This window comes from Microcebus murinus, chromosome 12, assembly GCF_040939455.1.
Source record: "Microcebus murinus isolate Inina chromosome 12, M.murinus_Inina_mat1.0, whole genome shotgun sequence".
NCBI lineage: Eukaryota > Metazoa > Chordata > Mammalia > Primates > Cheirogaleidae > Microcebus > Microcebus murinus.
Window position 1 is genome coordinate 45,365,325 of NC_134115.1, and position 24,300 is coordinate 45,389,624.

The following is a 24,300-nucleotide window of genomic DNA, read 5'->3' on the forward strand; positions in this document are numbered from 1 at the left end:
TGGCTTAAAAATGATAAACTTATTCCAAATTAAATGTATGCACTGTGAGCTTCTTTGTTTTTATCATTATGAGAAATTCTCATTACTGTTAATCATAGCCCAGTCACTAGCAGGGTGAGTAACAATTATTTATTTTCAAGTTCAATAACTCTTTTGGGTCACTCAGGTGCCATTCAGCATGCTGAAAACGTTAACCTCATATTTTTCCATGATAGCTTTACTTTCTCCCTTATTCTGGAATAATATTTTGTTTCATTTTAGCCATGGGCAATAAGAATTTACTGTGCTTTATGCTGCTGCATTCCACTGCTAGTTTATGATGCTTTGTTACCTCGGACTGGTATTTAAATCTAACAGTTAAGAGACACCTTAATATCCCAGTCCACATCCAGACTGCTCCATCTGAATGAGACAGTGAGTCAGTATTCATAAAGCCCCTGAATGTAACTGCCTGGGAAAAATGGACTCTAGTGGGGAATGTCAGTGTCAAGCCAGCACCGTAGAACTAGCAGACATCCACATGGGATCGTGGAGATGAATTAAAGAATGATGTCACATATCAGGACTCTGAGAAGTAGGTTATTTGAGACAGACCTGAGCCTCACTGTGATGCTTTGGAGTTGAGCACTGAAGGGTAGGTGGGATTCAAACAGACAGAAAGGAGGAGAAACGGGCACTCAAGGGGAAGAAGATGCCATGAGCCCCAAGATGAAAACGTGTGAGATGTGTATCAGGTGCCTGTTCAGAAACAGCTATAAAGCACCACTGCTTTAAGACTACTGACAGGCAGCTAAACTGGAATAGAAACTAGGCCATCAAAGTAAAAGTCAGAGCTTGTCCACTTGGACTTGGATCAGACCCTCACTGCAGAGATTCTAATGCCCATCCTCTATCCTGGGCTTCCCCAGCCAGGGACTCATCCTGGTCCGTTAGTCCAGTTGCTCCCATTTGGACAGGCTGCCACCCCTGGCTCCTGTAGGTGGCCCTTTCAGACCACAGTGTGTGCTCTGGGTACGGGAAATAAGCCAGAGAGGAGGTTTTGTGTAGGGTCGCTAAGAAGTTATGATAGTATGTGGCGTCAAATTGTGGAGGGCCTTGAATATTAGACTCAGGAAGTAGATTTCCTATGTGAGGAATGGGAACAGACCTTCGGAGGGTCTTTAAGTTGGAGACTGACATAGTAAAAGCAACGTTTGAGAAGAATTAATCTGACATTAGTAGGCATAATCCATAGTGGGAGAAGAGATGATGAAGAAACCCTATTTGGAGGGTAACACATATTCTAGACCAAGATGGCAATATGTGGCAAAGATACTGTTAATCACCCCACCTACAGCCAACTCTCAAGAAGGAATGTTGAGTGAGCAACACATGCATAGACCCATCTGGGCCTTACTTTCCATAACTGTCAATTGAAAACTTAGAAATAGGCAGAGCACGGTGGCTCATGCCTGTAATCCTAGCACTCTGGGAGGTCGAGGCAGGCAGATTGCTCGAGGTCAGGAGTTCGAAACCAGTCTGAGCAAGAGTGACACCCTGTCTCTACTATGAATAGAAAGAAATAAATTGGCCAACTAAGATATATATAGAAAAAAATTAGCCAGGCATGGTGGCGCATGCCTGTAGTCCCAGCTACTTGGGAGGCTGAGGCAAGAGGATTGCTTGAGCCCAGGAGTTTGAGGTTGCTGTGAGCTAGGCTGACGCCACGGCACTCACTCTAGCCTGGGCAACAAAGCAAGACTCTGTCTCAAAAAAAAATTAAAAAAAAAAAACCTAGAAATAGTGAGTCTCTTATTGCTCTCACACTCCTGACTTCATAGCTTAGACATAGAAAATAGAAAATGCCCAGTAGAGCCTCTGCCATGCAGGATGGACCCAACCTAACTGGGTCCATTGTCTTAGGCAAGACGAGTGCTAATTTTGTTATCCTTGTTAACAGCTATTCTTTTTGCAAGGCCAAAACTGAGCCAACTGCTCTGGAGGGCAAGGCCAGTGCCCACGCCACCACTTTTGGTGGTCCAGGCCCAAACAGTACCCCATAGGGCTCCATTTATAGAGCATCAGCAGTTCAGGCCTCCCTGTGGCACCTAAACCTTTTTGCAGATTTCTGTTAAATATTGGTTTTGGCCACTAAGGCCCAAGACTAATATTTCTCACAGTATCATTTATAGGGCATTAGCACTGATATTTTTTGAAAAATAACTTTTATTGGAGTTTTATTATAAGAGCAATACATCTTCATTGTAGAACAATTAAACATAGGGAAACAGAAGAAAATGAAAATTATCTGTAATTGCCTTGCCCAGAGATAATCAGGGAAAATACCTTTTTCTGAGACATTAATATACATATTATACATATCTTTTGTCTAAAATGAAATATATGTTATATACTGCTTGTAACTATTTTCACTTAATAGTATATAATAAACATCTTTCCATGTCTCTAAATAATCTACAATTTCATTTATAATGACTCCATTGGTAAAAGGTACTATATCTTATTCAACCAGTTCTCTAATGTTGACCTTTTAGGTTCTTTGCAATATTTTGCTATTATTTAAAAAATAGATATGATGAATATTCTTATTTCTAAATCCTTATGTGCATTCCTGTTTACTTAGGATCAATTCCCAGAAGTGGAATTGTGTCAAAAGCTTTGTATATCTTAGGTTTTTGCCATGTAGTGTCAGATTGCCCTCCAACAAAGTTTTACCTATTTTACTTGCCCACCAGCATTGTATGAGACTTCTCATTTTCCCAAAATGTTACCAACACTAGGCATGACCAAGAGTTTTTACATTTACCATTTTAATTGGTAAATACACAATACTGTAAAATATGATATAAAAATGGCATGAAAGCATTTTCATTTTTATTCCTTTGAATATGTGATTTTAAATATTTGCGTTTTAACTTGTTTATCAGTATTTTATAGTCATTTATGAATTGCCTGTTCATGTCCTTTGATCATTTTTGATAGATACTATATGTTTGATATATTTGACAATTTGATAGTTGATATTCAATATTGAATACATGTTTAAAGTCTAAGCTTTTATGTTTTGACATATGTATACACCCATGAAACCATCACCACAATCAACATACTCATCGTCTCCAAGAGTCACTTCGTGCTGCTTTGTAATTGCTCCCTTCCCCACCACTCCTCCCATCCCAGGCAACCACTTATCTGATTTATGTTAGTGTAGACTAAATTGCATTTTCTAGATTGTTATAGAAAAGGAATCATACTTTGAGGGGATTTGGCTTTTTCATTCAAAATAATTGTTTTGTGATTCATCCATATTGTAACATTTATCAATAGTGCAATTCTTTTATTTATTGTTGATTAACACTTCATTGGGTAGTCATACTATAGTTTGTTTAATCTTCAACCTGTTGAGAGGCAGAATCGTCATTTTCAGTTTCTAGTTATTACAAATAAAGCTGCTACAAAGATGTATGTACATTAGTCTTTGGACATACCTTTCATTTCCCTCAATTAAACACCTAACAGTGACACAGCTGGATCATATAGTAGGTGTATGTTTAACATTATAAGAAATAGCCAAGCTGTTTTCCAAAGAGGTTATACTATTTTACATTCCCACCAGCAGCATATGAAAGTTCTAAGCTCTCCACTCACCAAAACTCGCTATAGTTGGTCTTTTTAATTTTAGATGTTCTATGTGTATTGTGGTTTCACATTGTGGTTTTAATTTATATTTTCCCTAGTAACCAATAGTGTTCAGCATCTTTTCATTTGCTTGTTTGGCATCCTGATCTCTTCTTTGGTGAAATGTCCGTTCAATTTTTTTGGTCCTGTTTTTTTTTTTTTTTTAATTGAGTTGTTTTGATTACTTATTGTTGAATTTTGAGAGTTCCTTATCTATTTTGAATGTAAGTCTTTTATCAGATATATAATTTCCAAATATTTTGCCCTAATCAGTGTCTATCTTTTCAATTTCATAACAGCATCTTTCAAAGAGTAGAAGATACTGATCTCGATGAAGTTCAACTTGTTTTTTCTCTTTAATGGCTCATTGTTTAGGTTTTGTATTCAAAAAATCTTTGGCTATTCCAAAGTCAAAGATTTTTTCTCGTGTTTTCTTCTAGAATTTTTATAGTTTTAGGTTTTAAGTTATGTCTATGGTTTAGTTTGAGTTGGTTTTTGTATATGATGTGAAATATGTATTGAAGTTTGTTTTAATGCATATGGATACCCAACAAATTACCCTTTCTTGAAAAGATTATTCTTTCTCCACTGAATTGCTGTTGTACCTTTGTGGAAAATCAGTTGTCCTTATATTTGTGAGTATATTTCCAGATTCTCTATATCGTTGATATGTTTGCATCTCTACACCAATACGACATTCTATCCAATTCCCTATAAATCGTAAGGTTTTCAGTCTGGCTGGTGGAAACAGGTTCTGTTCCCTACCTTGTGTGTGCACAGGGCACTGGCACACCTAATTCTTTCAAGTTGTTCTTTCCCTGCCTCAGGTAGTTCTTCCCATGCAAACACTGAGCTGCGTTCTCCTGCATACCCAAGGGGGATCCTCTGCATATTTATAAAAACACTCATTTTGTAAGTAAAATTTTATTGTAACTGCCACACCCATTCATTTACCTACGTATTATCTGTGGCTGCTTTCACACTACAGCAGCGTTGATTACGTGTGACAGAGACCATATGGTCCCCAGAATATTTCCTATCTGGCCCTTTACAGAAAATGTTTGCCAACCCCTGATCTAGTCCCTGTACATCAGAGGTCCTCAAACTTTTTAAACAGGGGGCCAGTTCACTGTCCCTCAGACCGTTGGAGGGCCGGACTATAGTTCAAAAAAAACTATGAACAAATTCCTATGCACACTGCACATATCTTATTTTGAAGTAAAAAAAAAAACAGGCAAAAACACCCGCATGTGGCCAGTGGTTTGAGGACACCTGCCTACATTCTTATTAGAAAGGATGCCGAGGTCTCTGGGGGTGATCACACATTCTGTGTTTCCCAGGATCACAGTCTTTCCACTGTTATCACTGTGTCCTTTATCTGTCACTGGGTTAGGCTTTCTCTAAGAGGTCAAAGACCCTGAAAGACCAAACAAATCTACAGGAGTAGAGATTGTCCTCAGGAAGATCATGAAAGGGAGAAAACCTTTGTTCACAAGGCCCTGGATTTCTGTCAAAATTCAGTGGCCTTGGGTGGCTTGCCATCGTAAAATGTGTAATTATATGTGGCTTATGAAAAACAGTTCAGCACCTTTTTTCAGTATATCTTCTTTAGGTCCAGAGCTTGGTGTCTTTCACAATATGTAAGTAGGCTTTGGCCCACCTGCTGGTTTTAGGGACACACAGTCCTTTGTGAGAGAGCGTGCTGCAGTGCCCCAGTCATGGGGACTCCTCGCAACATCTCTGCTGGAGGCGCATGTCGTGCTAGCGCCACGGAGAGCCAAACGCCCAGGTCTTTTCTCATGCCTCGTTATTTACCGAGAGGAGGGAGATTTAGCTAATGGCTCAAACCTGAGGTTTCAGAGTAAAGCCTTTCCATGAAAGAAGTCATCGTGCCTGGCCCTTCTCCCCAGCAGAGACTCAAGGGCACCGCCAGCATGCAGGGCAGCTCTCAGCAGCGCCCACACGCTCCCCTGGGCAGCAGGCCCGTCTGATGCAGGGCCTGTCCGCGCAGCAGCTCTGCCTCTCCAAGTCCCCCGGCACTCGCAAAGCCGGTGGTGAGGCGAGGCCCACACGCTGCTCTGCCCACTAGAGACAGGCAGCTGGCGCATTTTCTTCTCTGGTGGTTTCTCTGCTGAGAATTGCAGAGCCCTGCTGCCACGCGCTATTCTTTCAAATGTCCCTGCTAAGAGCAGTGAATCTCTTGTCGACCCAAAATCGGTGAAAAAATTCTTTCTTTCTCCAATGCTGACATTAAGACTGGGCCATTTCTATAAATAATATCAGGCTGGTAAGGGAACTGTTGCTGGAATATACGTGACCCAGGTCTGGAGTCTAAAAGTGGAGCTCACAAACAGTGTTCACATGTAAACCCCTTAAAGTAGGAGGGTCTATCAGAAAGAAATTAAATGTTAATATTCAAGTTGAAATTCCTGATAAAGGGCCGAAGAAGGCAATGTCTCAAAGATGGGTCCATTTACTCATTCAACAAATACTTATTGAGTGCCTACTATGTGCCAAGCACTGCGCTAAGAGCCAGGGATACATAGTAAATAAGATAAATATAACCATACTATTCATTCATTCATTCAAGAAAAATGTATGGAGCATTTCTTGAACACATATTTACTATAAACCAGGCACTGTTCTAGATACTGAAGATACAGTGACAAACCAAATAGATCAATGTACTTACTCCTATACAGTGTGTGATTCTAGTGGTGGCGCTTACAGTCTGGTGGGAAAGTAAGGGGAGCATGATGACAAGGGGACAAGCTGGGTGCTCTGGGGCATGTGACAGGACAGCTCCTCTGGTCTCAGTGTGGGCAAGGTTTCTCTCGGGAAGGGGTGTTTGAGCGAGATTGGAAAACTGGGTAGAAATTACCCAGGTGAGGAAAGAGGATGAACACTCCAGACAAGAGTGTTGTGGAGAAAGAAAACAAAGCCTTTGAGGGAGCTGTACAGTTAGAACTAAGGAGGGCGGCCTCACGTGAGGCTGAAGAGAAGAGTGGAGCCAATTGCTCGCACTCTGTAAGCCGGGGTAAGACTTCTGCTCTTTGCCCTAAGTGCAACACAAAGTCTTTGAACGGTTTAAAAGCAGGAGAGAGACACCATCTGACTTGTGTTTTTGAAAGTTTATTCTGGCTGCTGTGTAGAGGATGGTCTCAAGAGGAAGAGACAAGATAGAGTACACTGTTTAGGAAGTTGTTGCAGAATTCCAAGTCACCATGGATTACAGTGGCTTAGATTGGAGAGGTGGAAAAAATGGAAAAAAGTGGAGGAACACGGGGATGTGTAGGTGTAGGGGGTAACATTGACAGGACTTGGTAAATGGATGAGTGTGAGAAAGGAATCACCATCTGTAGAACCAATGGAGTCTCAAAGGCATCAGATAGATTTTTTAGGCTTCTCTCATTGAAATTCTCATGTACCTCCTATGTGGTGATGACACATCCCAGACCACTCAAGCCACTCATTTTATGTTAGAATAAAATAGAGAACTACACAGCTGTGCAGCTGCAGAAAGTTCTGTTCCTAAATTCTGGCTCATTTCTTTGACATACACCTGCTCAGCTTGTACTAGATACTGGGTCCTGAGCCCCTCTTCCAGTTTTTGAGGAGCTCAGAAGTAGTAGAAGAGACAGAAACTTTACCAATGAGTGTGAGAAAAGCTCTACAGAGTTGCAGAGGAAGCCAGAGGGCACAAAGGAGGGAGGGGGGACAGGGCTCCTTTCTTTGGTGAAGAGGAAGTCAGGGAGCGTTTAACAGAAGAACTGCTCCAGCTCAGTCTCGATGGATGAGTCAAAGTATACTAAGTGCTGATACGATAGACATCCTTATTGAGTTCTTTTGATGTTCCAGGTGCCACTGAAGGCAACAGAGAACAGACAAAAGTCCCTCCTCTCATGGAACTTACATTGTCCTAGGGGAAACAGAAAACAAACATAGAAGTAGTATGAGCGCGGTAAGTGCTATGGAGAAAAATTAAGCAGGATAAGAGGAATTGAGTGGTGACTGTGTGGGAAGGAGGTTGCAATTTAAAATTAAGCCAGGGGGAGCTCACCTAGAAAGCAGTCCTTGAGCAAAGATGTGAACGTGAGCTATGGAGCCCTGCACATGCCACAGGAAGAGAATAGAGGAGCAGCCCAGGCACAGGAAGAGCGAGGTGGAGCTCTTGAGGCAGGGGTGTGCTTAGTGTGCTCCAGGAACAACAGAGATGCCAGTGTGGCCAGGCTGGAGTACTGGGGGGAGTACATGGGACGAGAGAAGATCAGAGAGGTAACAAGGCAGAGGGCAAACTGTGTCGGGCCTTGTAAATGGTCAAATTAAAACAACAGTGAGAGAAAAATCTATAAATGCCCAAATGTATAAACAGACTCAATATTGCATTAAGCATCATGGGCTTTTCCAGGATTAGGCGAAGACAGGCAGAAGTGATTTCTTTTATTGGAAACCATGTGGCCGATTGAATGTTATACAGCCGACTCTAGTAAAACAGGCTTATCAGGCTAGCTCTAGTGCAAGCCAATATTGCTGGTTTAATTTGACTCACATGTGTTGGGCACCTGCTCTGTCTACCTGGCCCTGAGCTGCTGCAGGCACGTGCCTGGCTGTTTCCTTCATCTAGTAAGAGTGTCCCAATTGCACAGTGGAGTCACCTGGGAAGTTTAACAATATATATTCCAACTGAGACCAATTAAGTCAGAATCTCTGGGGATGGGGCAAGGCATCAGTACTTTTAATTGATTCTCAGGGCTTAAATGGACTTTAAGTCAACTTCCCCATGCCTTACGACCTACAAGCTGGTATGGGAAATGGTATGTTTTGTCATATAAAATATGTTAGCCTGGCATTCAATCAGGGCTCTTTGCTATTCAGACCTAGCCTATACATCCATCTTTCCATCCTATTCCTGTCTCAGTCCCTCTATTTCAGTCAAACTTCTCCCTAGTACTTGCCATGGCCTTGAGCCTTCTGTGGCTTCTTCCTTGCCTAGAATTCCCTCCCCAGCCCCATTGTCTCTAGCTAAATCCTAAAGGTCTTCAAGGCACAGAACAAGCCTTCTGTGAAGCCTTCTTGGAATGCCCCAACCTGAGTGATCCATTCTCTCCTGACCTCCTGTAGCATCTACTCTAGACCAGAGTTGGGCAAACGTTTTCTGTAAAGGGCCAGATAGGATATATTTTAGGCCCTGTGGGGCCCATTAAGTCTCTGTTGCAGCCATTCAACTCTGTAGTTGTAAAGTGAAAGTAGTCATAAACTAATGAGTAAGTGAATGAATATGGCTATGTTCTAATAAGACTTTATATACAAAAACAGGACTGGATTGGGCATTGCCATAGTTTGGCAACCCCTTTTCTAAGTCACTGATGTGATACTTAGCCTACCCCCACCTTGTAGTATTGGAGATATTTCACCATCTGTGTCATCTCCTAGCTAGATTCTAGGTCCTAGAGAGAGAAGCTACATAAATATCCTCAAGGGATTTATAGCAGGACCAGGTAGCTGGGCCTTAGCTTAGAAGACCTCTTGAGTCATTTCCATGTCTCCTTTCTATTCTAATTGCAGCTTTGTCATCTGTTCCACATACCTCCACCCTCACCCCACCCTGCACACTTCCTGAGTCTTCTGGTACAGACTGGGTCGGGCACTTCCTGAGTCCAACTACACGGAAATGCACATAGTGACAGTCAGTAGCACCCTAGGCCACAGCTATTGGGAAGCCATCGTTCATCACAAGGATTTGGAAGACTAAGATCATTACCACTTCCTCGCCAAAGATAGTTGTGTGAACAGCAAATCGTGATGGGCAAAGGTTAGGTAAAAATTACTCCACAATGGGGACCCACCCAGGAGGTGGCGAGGAAAGTGATACCAAGGAAAGGCAGGGACACTGTGACGAGGGGACTAGCATACTTCAGGAGAGGAAGGAGGAGTTTACGGAGTCTCTTCAAAGAGACATGAGTTAGCATCTGTTTCCTCATTTCTACTGGAAGGCTGAGGTTTTATGTCACAGGAAAATGCTTTTGATTTCCTAAAGCTTTGTCTACAAAGAGAATATGCTCCGCTGTAAAGAAGAAAGGTCAGCATTTTGTGGTTGTTTATGGCACATATTTATACACTTTTGTGAGTTGTTTTTTTTTTTTTTAAATAAAATCCAAGTGGAGAACAGAGACCCCATAGGGACTGCGGGAAGCTCTATAGCACATATAGTATGAAACTAAATCAGTGTTGCCAAGGGCATTTATGAGGAAGCCACAGGAAGGAGTACAGTGGTTCTCTGGATTGGAGTGCACATCTATAAATATAAAAGACACCAGAGCATAAATGACACTTAAAATAGCTGGACACAGAAAGCAAGGCAGTAAATCTCCCTGCCTCGCCACTGTTCCAAGCCACAGCAAGCGTCCAGGCATAGGCTTATTTTAAGACTCCAGATAGGCAGGAAATGGGGACCTTGAGAAAACTCACTCACACTTGCTCCTGCCCTTTCCTGGCACCAGGACACAATTCCCAGGCCCATGTGCCCTCCCCACCATGACTAACAGGAATGACGTGAATGAGTTTCATGTCCCTGAAATAGACAGGTATTGAAAGTCCATCAGTGGGAAAACAAGGAACTCTACACTTTCCCCAATAAATCCTTCCTCAATCCTAAAATGGCTCTTGAGAATATTCGGTCTTGTTCTGTGTCCCCTTGTGTTTGTGTGGTGCTAGAATGGCAGTTTTATGACAGTCCCAGAGCCCAGAAGCCAGCCGTAGAAGAGGAGGCAGGATTATGGCCTAAGGCCTTGCTGTGATCTGTGAAAGGAGAGAGACCCTCCTACTTCGGTTCCCAGCCGACTTTATAGAGAGAGCAGGGCACCTCAATTAGATGGCCTGTTTGCAAACCCTCAGCATCTGGTTCCTCATTTATACATAACACCCGGCTCACAGAGCTAATTCTAGTGGAGGTTCAGTGAGATGTCATATGCGATGTGCCCAGTTTAGTGCTTGGAAAAAGTGGATGCTAATAAATGTTAATTTTTTGCCTGTACCTCTTGTTGAGAATCTACAAAGTCCATTCTCTTCTTCACTGTGGTCTACCACGAGTTCTTAGATTGTAGGATCGGAATCTGATGCCATCATGAGTGTAAATGACTGACTGAAAAATCATTCAGCAGCCATATGCCATATTGGAAGGTTCATTCCAGGTTCTGGGTAGGAGCAGAGATGCATGAGGTATGGCCCCTGACATCAAGGAACTTAGAGAAAGTCAGTTGGGCATGGTGGTTCATGCCTGTAATCTTAGCACTCTAGGAGGCCAAGGCAGGAGGATCACTCAAGGTCAGGAGTTCGAAACCAGCCTGAGCAAGGGTGAGAACCTGTCTCTACTAAAAATAGAAAAAAATTAATTGGACAACTAAAGCTATATATATATATATATATATATATATATATATATATATATATATATATATAAAAATTAGCCGGGCATGGTGGTACATGCCTGTAGTCCCAGCTACTCGGGAGGCTGAGGCAGAAGGATTGCTTGAGCCCAGGAGTCTGAGGTTGCTGTGAGCTAGGCTGACGCCACAGCACTCTAGCCTGGGCAACAGAATGAGACTTTGTCTCAAAAAAAAAAAAAAAAAAGGGAATTTAGAGAAAGTCAACTTATAAAAAATCAACACAGGAGGAATGGTAAGAAAGCAGTACAAATAGGTTAGAAAGGGAGGGGAAAAGAAAGTGCTAAATAACTGCTCTGTGAATTTATAATAAAAGATGAAGTTTTTAGTCCTGTTCTGGAAATTCTATACCCATTTAACATGGATGCCGTCTATTGGGATTGCAGAGGATAGGGGCTGGGAGCAGGCCCTGGAGCCAGAATGCCTGGCTCTGCCACTTGCTAGCATTGCATGACCTTGGCAAGTTCTCTCTGCCTTTCCCTGTGAAATGGAGGTAATAGCTGCATGGACCTCTAGGGCTCTTGAAAGGAATAAATGAGGTAGTGCATGTAAAGCACTGAGAATGGCACCTTCACACATAGTTAATGTTCAGTTAATGGTAGTCATTATTATTTCACATATTCTCTACCCTGCCCTCTTCTTGAAGGTGAGAATTGGGGAAGTTAAGAATTCCCTTGAGGGCCCAGTCCTGGAAGCAGAAGTAAGGAAGGTAGACTCAAGCCTCAGTCAACCCACCTTTTCATTAACTTATTCATGGAATGCTATTCTTACCTCCTTATGGATTTGCTAGTTAATTTAACTTACTTTTTAGTCGAGTTCCCTTTGGCAGTACCTGCTCATCTCAGATACATTAAGTAAGAGAAAGGAAAGGGCATTTTTGCCCACTGCTGAACCCAAAGGGTGAAAAGAGCATGAACTTTGGAACAGGAGTTAAAGCTTAATGAGTCTTCCTTTTTCATCAGTACAATGGCTTGATAAACTGCCCCCTTGGGACTAATTTGAGAATCAAACAAGATCATATATATAAAAACATTTTGTTAACTCTAAAGCACTCTATAAAACTTAGTTGTTGCCTTATTCCGAGGGCTAGAAGCAAGGATGGCTGCAAAGGTGGGATTTCTAGGACCTCATGGAATAGGAAAACTCTCAGGGAAGATTCTGGACCACTTGTGAAGCCCGCCTTTCTAGTCAAGAGCAGTCTCCTTACTTGTTCTTTGCTACATACTGGAATATAGATTGTATTGTTTCTTTAAGGGACCTGGGCAGGGATGAAGGTAGGTGCTGACTGTCCCTGCGAGTGTTATTTATAAAATACAGGGACCTCATGGCATCTGAGTAGACTTCATGGGGAAATGGGACTGCAGCACCCCAATGAAGGAAGGATATATTGGATTAGACAGGACAAGAAAGGAACATAGGTAGAAATTAGACATCCCGCCGTGACAGACAGGAATGCCAAGCAAAGGGACAAGTTCCTGTTCTAAGTTCAGTACTTGACCTGTGGCATCTAGATACCTGGACTCACTTGGTTTTTTTGCACAAATAGTTGATTAGTGGAATCAAAGCTCAGGCAGGATCTTGTCTGCAATCAGTTACCTATTACCACTGGTCAGGGGTCGTAAGCTTCCACCTTTGCAAGTGCTATATCCTGCTATGTTTTGAAAAAGGTTGGAAAAGTTGAGTTTGGCTAATGTTGTGGAAGTCAAGTGAGTTTCATCTCTTACTATAATTAGCTGCTGTTTTTTCTTTTATGAAAAAGGAGAATTAATGCACAGCTTCTGCCTTAAAGTATATTTTTATACTGTGGACAAGAGTTGAAATCATCCCCACACACAGACACCTTCACTTCCTCTCCTTGTCACTCATGGGTATTGGCATTGATATCATAGCCCAGGGGCCTCCTTAGACTTTAAGGCTCCCAGAGTTAAAAGTGGCCCATTTAGTTGTACTTTGCTCTTGAAAAAAACAGAGAGAGAAAGGTATGCTTTTCTTTGGGTCATCAGTTTGAATATACTTTTTTTATTTCAGAAAGGTACCTTCCAGATACACCAGTAACTGGGAACACTGATTGCCTGTGAAGACAGGAACTAGATAGTTGAGGGAAAGGGAAAGGGGCGTGAGGAAGAATTTTCACAGCATTCCCTTTTGGCACCTTTTATATTTTGAACCAAGAATATGTATTAGCTATTCACGAATAAATGAGTGAAATCTGGATTGGAAACTTAGTTCAGTTCCACAAATATATCTCACATCTGTGTGCCAAGAGTTCTGTGATATCTTGACCATCACAGAGCTTATAGACTGGGTCTCCCATTCCACAAAGCCTCAGCCACACAGGGCTAACAGCTTGGAAAAACACCGTCCCTTTGCTGGTAGAAAGAAGGCCAGGGAGAACAAGCTAGAATCACACTTTGGCACCATTATAATCCCAGTACAGAACACACTGGTATGGTTGGGTTTTATTTTTCATAAATATTTTCATGAGCATGCTAGGAGAGACATTTTGCCAGGACATCCTCATACTAGGGTTGCGAGTAACATTCCTGAAAATAGAAAAAGATTTTCACTCTTTGAAAAACTGTACAATTTAAAAAGGGTTTTGTTGACCATCTGCTGTTCCCTACCCACTCTAACCTATCAAAGCAAATCTTACAAGTAGATCAGGCCAGAGGTAGGATAGGCCAAAGGAAAAAATTATGACAATAATAATTATATTCCTGTTCTAGAAACATAACCTAGTAATACATCTATATCTGTTTAAGAGTTCATATCTTTTTATCCTTCACCTTTAATACTTTATATATGTATTATAAAAAGACAAGTTTAACTCCAAAAAATTATTCTATCAAGAATCTTTTTATGTGAAAATCCATTATGATTATGGAATTCTTCATTTCTCTGTTGGCAGTGCCTGCTCAGAAATAATGAGCTCCCTGTACATTTTGTTGCCAAGGAGATAAGACCAAAAATTCATTCAAGGCCCTTTCTGGAACCTGGCAGGAACCATTGTGTATAATGTGTGACTCTTTGAAGTGGTATCAAGAGAGATAAACCAGCACAAGCCTGGCCTCTGTTGTCCTGCCAGCTTCCTGAGCCCAGAAAAAGAATTTAGGCCCAGAAGAAAATGACCATGGCATTCCTATATGCACAGTAAAGACTGTGTCTCCTCTTAATTCTTTTCCTTGTAATCCTGTTGTTCTCTGCCTTAATGAACTTTCCTGGGATCTCAGATCTTTGCTCAAAGCCAGGTTCAAAGACTGGCTCATCATACTTAGTTCATAAAATGCATATCAGGGAGATAGAGAAGGCCATGAGATTTCACTGCAGAGCTTCTGCTAAGCACGCTGAAATAATGCCAAAATGGCATAATTGCAGAAAGAGAAAATATAAGTCAAATTGGAAGGAAAATAAAGTAAAACAAGCAGTCATTGCAGAGCTTTTTTTTTTTCAGGACCTGAACATGTTTTATATAAAACTTGATTTGATTAGGAAATGGTGGGTTTTTTGGTTTATCTAGAATATAAGTATTGCTTAGCCAGACAATTATAATTTGGCTGATTAAACTTAATTCTAAGGAACTTTTAATTTTGTGATTAATAGAGCAGTTAGATGATAAACTAGTTTTTGCCAAGTTTTAAGAAGGATTTTTTAAAATTTGAAAAGAAATCATCAGCATTCCAGTCAAAGTTACTATGTGACTGACTTTGAGTTATCTGTAGTATTCAATGGATAGAAAAATTCTTATTTTCAGAGCAGAAGCTGGTTGGAAAAAGGAGAGAAAATTGTTCAAATGTCATGCAACACGTGTGAAACGAAACTCTAACAACCCCATTTTTTGAGCTATCAGCAATTTTGCTTCAGGTGCTCATGTTTATTAATATCCTAGTCTTCCAAATCCTAAGGTCTTGGCAGCTACAGCAGGCTTTTCTCTCTCCTTTCACATGTTTGGTATAAGAATTTGGTATAAGAATTTTTCAATTTGGTATAAGAATTTCTTTCTTCTTTAACATACTTGTATTGTGAAGTAATCTCAATTTTACAGATAATTGGAAGTACAATACAAAGAACTTTTGCTGCCTGATCCATTTGAGAGTAAGTTTCTGACATCATACCCTATCACCCAGTGTCTATTTCTTCAAGATTTGTCATTTGTCTCAATAATGTCCTTAATAGCAGAAGAATTCAATCACAAATCACATGAGCATTTGATTGTAATACGTTGTAAGTCTTCATTAGACTGGAACAGTTCCCCAGGCTTCCCTTAATTTTTTATGATCCTGACACTTTTTAAGATCATAGGCCTTATCATATTTCCCTCCACTTGAACGTGTCTGATGTTTCCACGAGTGGATGAATCTCTGTTGTGCATCTTTGGCAGGAACATCACAGAAGTGCTGCTGGGCTCTCTTCACGCCCAGTCACTTGGTCATGGTCTCCATTGTACCATTACTGCTGGTGTTAATTCCAATTACTTGATTAAAGTCATCCTTTTTCATTTGGAATTAGTATTTTGTGGGAAGGTTCTTTGAGACTATGGTAAATATCCCGTTCCTCATTGAATTTACAATTTTATTCATTTATTTGTTTATATCTACATGAACTTGTGGGTTCCCATCTTACCCAATGGGCTATTTGGGCTATTGCTAACCTCACTTATTTTGAGGTAAATTTCCCACTTGTAGCTTGAGACTATAAAATGACTCCTGTATCTTTTGACACATCTATATCATTCTTTAAGAACTTCATTTCTTTCTGGCACAAGAAGATACTCTAGGCTCATCTTGAACTTTCCCTTTTCTAGCCCTGGAGAATGGTATTTAGAAACCAAGATCTCAAATGTCAGGTCTGTTCATTGCTTTTGGAGTGCCACTACTCTTGGTGCACAAAAGTAAAGAATATACATACATACGTATGTATTTATAGGCATGCCCACACGCAAACACAATTGTATAATCAATGAGCCGTGAGACCTCCTTTGTATCTCAAATTCTTATTCAACACCACAGGATTTGTTATGTTCTTCCATATTGGTAATTCTCTGGCTGCTACCATCCTTAATATATTTACTTATGTGATCAAGCCCTTTCTATGTAAACACCCTTCTATCATTGCTGCCCCACCCCCACACAGATTCTGTCCTCACGCCACTCAGGTTGTGATGCCCCTCACCAGGCCACAACCATAACCCTGGTGTAGACATCCTCATCACTCTGCTCAGGCTCAACACCCACTCTGGATGCCTGTGCTTCCCCCTTCCCCCTGAGTATTACTGTCTTTAGCCTCATCTAATCGGTTTTGGACTGAATTGTTTCAGAAAGGAAGGCAAAAGGACAAGGAATTGTTGAGAATTTCTAACCAGAAACCAGATTGTTTCCAGAATTAAAAGCTAGAGGGCGAACCAGGTAGACAACAAGAGGAGTGCCCAGCCTTTATGCTTCACAGTGCTGGGAGGATCTGCTTGGCCTGATCCGTGGTTACTGCCGCCTGGCAGGGCACTTGTTTACAGTATCTTACCTGGTCTGCCAAGCCCAGACCTCTGTCTGCTCTCACCTCTTATGTTTCTGACTTTGAATAAAAGAATGCCTCCCCTGGTACCCTTTCCATTTCCACCCTCTAGTTCAGGAGGTCTTAGCCTGGGGTTCACGAGCTTCAGGGCCCCAAGTATATGGGTAAATATGTTTTTGTCTGATGAGAGAATCCAGAACTTTCTTCAGATTCTCAAAGAGATCCATGGCCCAGCAACATTAACTACTTGGACATCAAAAGGTTGAAAACAGATTCAATCTTAGCAATAATTAAAGTAAACCAAACAAAAATGAAGTATTTTTCATAAATTGATTGGTGAAGATGAAAAACATTTATGAAATCGGCATTAACTTCCAATTGCTGCTGTAACAAATTACCAGAAACTGAGTGGCTTAAAACAACACAGAACTCAAAATGGACCTTACTGGGCTAAAATCAAGATGGACCAAGCTATGTTTCTTCTGGAGGCTGTAGGGAGAAATCTATTTCCTTCCAGCTTCAAGCACCTGTGCTCCTTTGCTGTGGCCCGTCTTCCATATTCAAGAATGGCAGGGTCACATCTCCGCCTCCCTCTCTCTCTGACTCTCACCTCCCTGTTACAAGGACCCTTTTGATGACATCAGTCCTTCTTGCACAGTGGAGGATAATCCTCCACCTCAAGATGCTATCTCAGTCACATCTGCAAATCCCTTTTGCCATACTGGGTGGCATATTCATAGGTTTCAGGCAACGGGACGTGGATTTCTTTGGTGGGGGGAGGCATTACTTTGCCTACCAATTACAATATCCAAGAATTGGACGACATGTACTATCGTGCATTGTTGCCGAAAACATAAATTAGTATAACATTTCTGGAGGGTGCTTTGGCAATGGCTATCAACATTTTTACATGATAATCATTGACCTAGCAATGCCACTCCAATAATGTAACCCAAGGAGGTATCTGGACACAGGCATATACTAAGAAATTCACCATATTTGTATTATATGTATCATTGTATTAGTGAAAAAATAGAAACAATGTAATTAACAATAGAAAGTTGAAAAGATTCTAAGGCATTTATATACAGAATCTTAAGCAGCAACTATATTCATTAAAAAAAAAGATTAAGACTTATTAATGATAGTCAATTAATGTAGTCAATGATACATGTGCATATGTGTGATTGGAAGGATCATTCAGAGCAGTTATCTCTGAGAAGTAGCACTTGAGGGATTTTAAAATTTTTATATTTTTATAAACTTTTACTCTAATGAATATGGATTAGTATTTTTTCAAAGCAACAGGTTGGGCCTTTTAATTAAGAAAGGAGGTATTGAATTCATCTCTCTTCTTTTGTGAAAGTTGCTGCTTTCTTTGGAGGTAAAAATCTCTCTTGCACAGGCAGCATTTAGTGGTTTTATAAGACCATTTGTTCTCAGCATAGAAACTCTAATGATCTCATACCCTACACAAGGGGTTGGCCATGGGGCCAAGTCTAAACTACCACCTCTTTATAAATAAGGTTTGGGCACAACCACACCCACTTGTTTACAGATTGTAAACAGAGTTGAGTAGTTGTGACAGAGACTGTATGGCTAATAAAGTCTAAAAGATTTATTATCTGACCCTTTACCAAAAAAAATTGCCAACTCCTGCTCTAGGCTTTCTTAATAACAGTGACAAAAATCTTTTTACTACTTAGTTTTTAATAATTGTTTTGACAAGAGCAAAATCAGATAGCAATATGTGTGCACCTTATTGGAAATGCTTTTCATTCCTAACCCCACCCCTACCATCATGATCCCAAAATGCATTTTAGGGGAAGGGGAAATCTCATTACTATAGGAAAACATTGTTTTTCCTTCTCTATTTTTCTGGGCTTTCTCAGCTTTAGTCTCTAGAAAGTTCTAAGAGCAAAATTCTAATGAAATGCTAATTCCACATTTTAAAGTAGAATAAAGGTGCCCTATAAAGTTATTGAATAACAGACATAACCCCTCTCCCATACTGCGTGTACTTGCTCTGCCCAAGCCAGGACCTTTAGGCTTTCTTATCTCTGCTATCCTTGGAATGCCTTTGAGAAGCTTAATGGGAACTTTAGTTCTCACTTCCATCTGTTACACAGAGAAAAAGCACTTTCCATTCTAGACCCTCTGCCTTTACCCAGCCTGAGTACTATGGAGGATAGGGAAGCCCAAAAAGAACCAATTCAATCAAAAAGTTATCTGTTTCCCTCACAATGGCATGCGCTCTACCACATCCAGGCCTAAATTGCCCTGAATCCCAGGTTGCCTAAGGAGACTTGCATTGGTTTTAGGGCCTCTAAGTCTAAGCGATTCTTTCAAAGGTCAGAAGTGGCCTGGCCCCAGGGATCTAAACCATGCCACCTCTCCCTTAAGCCTTCAGAGAGCCCACTCAATGCTCCAAGGGAGTCTTTGGAATATATTTCAAATGCAAATCTGAGAACTACACCCAAAGAGTATTAGGAGCCAAAACAAATCAATACTACAAATGTGGGTCGCATAACAAATAGCAGGCAGTTGGACAGCTACTGTCTGCTCCTCAGATGCCTGTCACATTGCTGCTGTGGCCTTTTCAGCCAAGGCTGTGGGTTTCTGACCTCCTCTTCACAGGACATATCTATTTATGGGTCCTTGAAAAACCATACACTCTCTGGGCTCAGCTGCCAAAGGCCAGACATCACCTGCCAGAACACTGTTATCCCAGCAGAAGTTAGCCAGCGGCACGCTGACCCGCACCTCTGTCCTCACTCCTCCTCCCCCTCCGCGTGGCCTGCCGCTCAACTCTCCCCCTTTTTCACTTCACTCGCACTGTTGATTATTTTCTTTGCTTTGTTGAGAAGTTTCTGGAGCCTCAAGACCCAGGAGGCTTAGATGGGAATAATAAATCCAGGAAAGGTCTTCTTGCTCCCCCGGCGGCTCCTCCCCACCGCTCACTCTGGAATTCCTTGTCAGCAGTCGCTCCTTCCTGTGACTCCCTGCTGACCCCTGGGCCGTGCCCCAGCGAGGCCTCTCAGGATACCTGCTATGAATATCAGCCATTCTTCACATCCACGGCTCTTCTGTGGCTTCGGTTCAGCAAAGAGAACTGCAGTGGGGTGTGTACAGGGCTGAGAGTGAAGGCTCTTATTTTTGCATGTGTCGGTTTTTATTTCTTTTGCAAAGGCTCTGGCCCGTAAACAGAACCAAACCTAGCCTGAGTTCATGAGGGTACGTTGGCTAGGAGCTACTACTGGCTCTTGTTTTTCTTCCCCAACCTCATGTGTATATTTTCTAGCTTGCCTCTCCACTGGCTGGGATTGAGGAGGTGAGAATGGCTCTGTTACTCTAGGGAAGAGAATATTCACAGCATCCATGGCCTTTACTCTGAAACTGTGGTTTCCTTCTCAGAGGAATGGCACCTTGATTATCACAGAGCACTTCGAAAGTCCTGAAACAATGTCCCATTTCAGACCAAATGTAAAATAGTAGGCTCATTCCTTTCCTTGGTGGGTATGATGGATAAACATACACAGAGAGGGGAATTCTGACTGGAGACCCTCCTTAAAATACAGTATGGCCCAAGTATGATCCACATTCTGGAGTTCATTAAAAGGCCATCTCATCAGTCGATTGAAACTCCTTCCTCAGCTCCAGGCAGGCAGCCTGCAGCCAGGCCTCCCTGGGGTCATCCCAGTCTTCCCTCCTGCAGCCCAGGTAGCACCTGCCAGCAGCCTGAGGGTAGAGCCAACCAGGGACTTATAAACCCAGAAAGCTGAAACTTTTTAAAAATGCTGATGTGTTTTTAAAAAGTGTTTTATGCCAAGAGCCTACTGGCAGAGAAGGACACATGGGAACTGTGTGTATTATCCACTTGAGATAGGTTCAATCACAGTCAACACTGCTGTGTATTTTTAAAATTGGACCAATTTCCTAGAGCCTGCCTGCCTGCCTCCTCCCTGCCCCCCAGAGGCAGCCCAGCAGATCCTAAATAAGCGTGTTGTTCAACACCACCAAACACTGCCTTAGATAATGCAGTCACATCTCTTAGCCAAGACTATGTGTGCACAACTATATCAGAAGTGGGTGTCTCATCTTCCTCACCTGTAAGAGAATAACTAGGTCCTAGTGTATGAACAAGGGCAGCAACCACTCAGTAACCAAATCATTTTGGAAAAGGCAAGGCCCTAATCAAGTCATAAATCTGGATGGAGCCACTTTTCACGCAGAGAAATATATCAAGTGCTTCTGCCAAATGCCCAGGATCATGGGAGACATTAGCATACCCCCTGCCAATGGAAACCCAAAGCTTACCCTAGGGGTGAAAAGACATTTGGGGAATGGAAAATGGGCTTGGATAGTTCCATTTTTCCAGGAATGTTTTAAAGTTAGTTTTCTTTGGGCAAATGTACATGGGAATAGTCTTGGCCTGCTTGTTTGACCAGCTTATTGGGAGGTCCCAGAAATCAGAGCAAAAATTAAAGTTGCTTGCCTTCTCCCACAGCCTTCTGGGGTCCAGCTGACAATGGGGAGTAAGTAACCGAGTTTTTCCAACATGAATTAATCATTTCTCTCCGCCTGGTGCCAATTCCCACTCACTCCAGGCTGCTTTAGAGACTATCTCTGTCACCCAAGGGAACACCAAACCCAAAAGGGAGGGAGCCAGACAGTGTGCTGAGGCAGCTTCCCTGCTTTTGTCCGGTCACCCCGTGGCCTCAGGGTGAGGCCCGTGCACACCACATACCATGAACAGAACGGGGACCCCCGCTATAAACTTTAAATGACGAAGTGCTTTCCAGTTTTGTAAAATTAAATTAAGGGAAGGACTCCCCAACTGACTACACCAAGTGCCAAGTTTCATCCCAACACACATCATTTTTACAGTACGTTTAACTCCGTGAAAAATACAGGATTGTAATGAAAATGCTGACAGGCCCCGAGCCAGCCCATGAAGTAATAATGCCACGTCTTTAATATTTTTACACAGCATGTCCTAATCTGCCACAGCTTTCTTTTCCTTTAGATAGCAGTTAAATAAGTGAAAATTCCCAGAGTACCACATTTTCTCCTCCTCTTTTAGAGTATGTATTCCCATCTTCAAACCCTTCTTCCTTATGAACCGCTTTCAGTTCATTTACAGCTTCTACTCTGTACAATTGGTTTACCAAGCTCAGCTGCCTTTTTCTGAGCTATTTGGCTGGAGTAGGGGAGAGGAGACAGAGCATGCACTCAGAACTCTTGATTCTGCTCATTAATGCTAAGAACTCATGAAAATGAACTCTGGCTGTGTGGCTCACTCAGGCGACTGGCAGCTAATGAATGGCTGAGTTGACTTGATCTATCCAGTGGTCTCCAACCTTTTTGGCACCAGGGACCATTTTCATGGAAGATAATTTTTCCACGGACTGGGGAGGGAGGGATAGTTTGGGGATGATTCAAGTGCATTACATTTATTGTGTACTTTATTTCTATCATTACATTGTAATATATAACAAAATAATTATGCAGCTCACCCCTGATCTATCCTACAAAGCAGCCCACAAATCAAGGTGCTTGCCAAAAATCCTGGTGATTTTCAGGCAGTCAAATCAACAAAAAATCCACTGAGTAATGACCATTGTATCGTGAATTCAGAGCTGCTTTCAAGAGAGATGCATCAAAGGCAGCCCCGTGCCGCCACCTTTACAGTTAGCCAGCATCTTCTGCTGAGAGTGCATGGAAGCATGAAGCCAGGGCTGCAAGGCCTCCCAGTTTTCTTTCTTTCTTGCTTGCTTTCTTTCTTTCTTTCTTTCTTTCTTTTTCTTTCTTTCTTTTTCTTTCTTTCTTTTTCTTTCTTTCTTTTTCTTTCTTTCTTTCTTCCTTTCTTTCTTTCTTCCTTTCTTTCTTTCTTTCTTTCTTTCTTCCTTTCTTCCTTTCTTCCTTTCTTCCTTTCTTTCTTCCTTCCTTTCTTCCTTCCTTTCTTTCTTTCCTTTCTTTCTTTCCTTTCTTTCCTTTCTTTCCTTTCTTTCTTTCCTTTCTTTCTTTTTTCTTTCTTTCTTTTCTTTCTTTTCTTTCTTTCTTTCTTTCGACAGAGTCTCATTCTGTTGCCTGGGCTAGAGTGCTGTGGCGTCAGCCTAGCTCACAGCAACCCCAAACTGCTGGGCTCAAGCAATCCTTCTGCCTCAGCCTCCCGAGTAGCAGGGACTACAAGCATCCGCCACCATGCCAGGCTCATTTTTTCTATATATATTTTTAGTTGTCCAGCTAATTTCTATTTGTTTTTAGTAGAGACAGGGTCTTGCTCTTGCTCAAGCTGGTCTCAAACTCCTGACCTCCAGCGATCCTTTTGCCTCGGCCTCCCAGAGTGCTAGGATTACAGGTGTGAGCCACTGCACCCGACCAGGCCTCCCAATTTTCTACCTCCACATCTCTCTCACCTGTGGAACTCAGGCTGTTTCCCCGAGTCAGGCCGTTTACTTACAGAAACCAATGTAAAATCAAGAAATGAAAGTGAAGAAAGTCAATGAGGTCAATTTGATGTAAGCCGATTTGTCAACTAGTGGCTTGTACAGCAGGACTGACACTTTGTCCTTGCTGGAGGCTGTTGACTCTGCCATGGTTGGGACAGATAGAGAGAGGAGTCCTTGGTCTTTGATGCATCTTTTCCTGAATGTGAAAGCTCTGCTTCCTCTCCCGTATTTCACACCAGTACGTGGGGACGTTAGACTCATTAGGAGAGATGCCTTTGCTGGCATTTAAGATAAAATCAATGGCAAATCTAAAAAGGAGGCAATTGCATATATGATTTTTCTTATTGGTATATCTCCCTCCTCCTAAGCTTTTCTCACTCTCCAGTCAATGTGTTTACAAAAAAAAGTAAAAGTAGATGAAACTAGGAAAAAGAAAACCTCCCACGTATGTGACTCAAACCCAGCTTTGGCTCAGTTTACAACCACAGCAGGCCTAGGAATGGGGGCCTGATGGCAGTATTTTCTTTCCCTGGTTAAGAAGGGTTGATAGAGGGAGGCTTTCTGCCACCACAGTTCTAGGCAGCCTTCTTAAGCACTCCTTCCTCAGCCACCTGACCCAGCTTCATCTCTGGGTCTGAGGAGAGTGCCTTCCATGCCTGCCAACTGCCCATTTCCTAGGGTAGCCATTGAGATTTGGAGACTAGACAGACATTCATGTAGCTGGGAGGGAAACTGAGAAAGGAGCTGCTAGTCCCTTGCCTTCCACACTGTTAATGTCCTCCTTGAAGCAGAGGGAGGGATGGAGTGGTTTATCATGTGGCCACGCTATGGTGTGGAATACATTAGTACATGGTTTTTGGTGTCCTTATAAATGACACACAGAGAGACTGCTCACCTTCAACAAATGATTGATACTTCTTTTACTTTAACAAATGAGAAATGTCCGTGACAGAAAGGAACCCTGTTACAAGCCAGGTTTTCTCATTAGCGGTGGAACATGGATAATTATTCACCGGGAACATACACAGTGGGAATTCATGTTAGATTTCTTATTTTGACTATTGCTGTTGGCAGTCCTGAGAGACCATTGTATACGCTCAGAGACTTGCACATAAATACGTACATAAAAGCACAGGGTCCTGCACTACATTTGTGCTGAAAAGAATACCAATTCTGAGTACAAAGAAAGTTTTTAAAGAGAATGAGCTACATATGTAGTAAAA

The 24,300-nt window shown here is 41.9% G+C and overlaps 1 protein-coding gene across 3 annotated transcripts in view; it reads left to right on the forward strand.

Annotated features, from left to right (window-relative positions):
* Positions 1-24,300, forward strand: part of ADAMTSL1 (ADAMTS like 1) — an 856,830-nt gene that overhangs the window by 807,618 nt on the left and 24,912 nt on the right. The window lies entirely within an intron of this gene.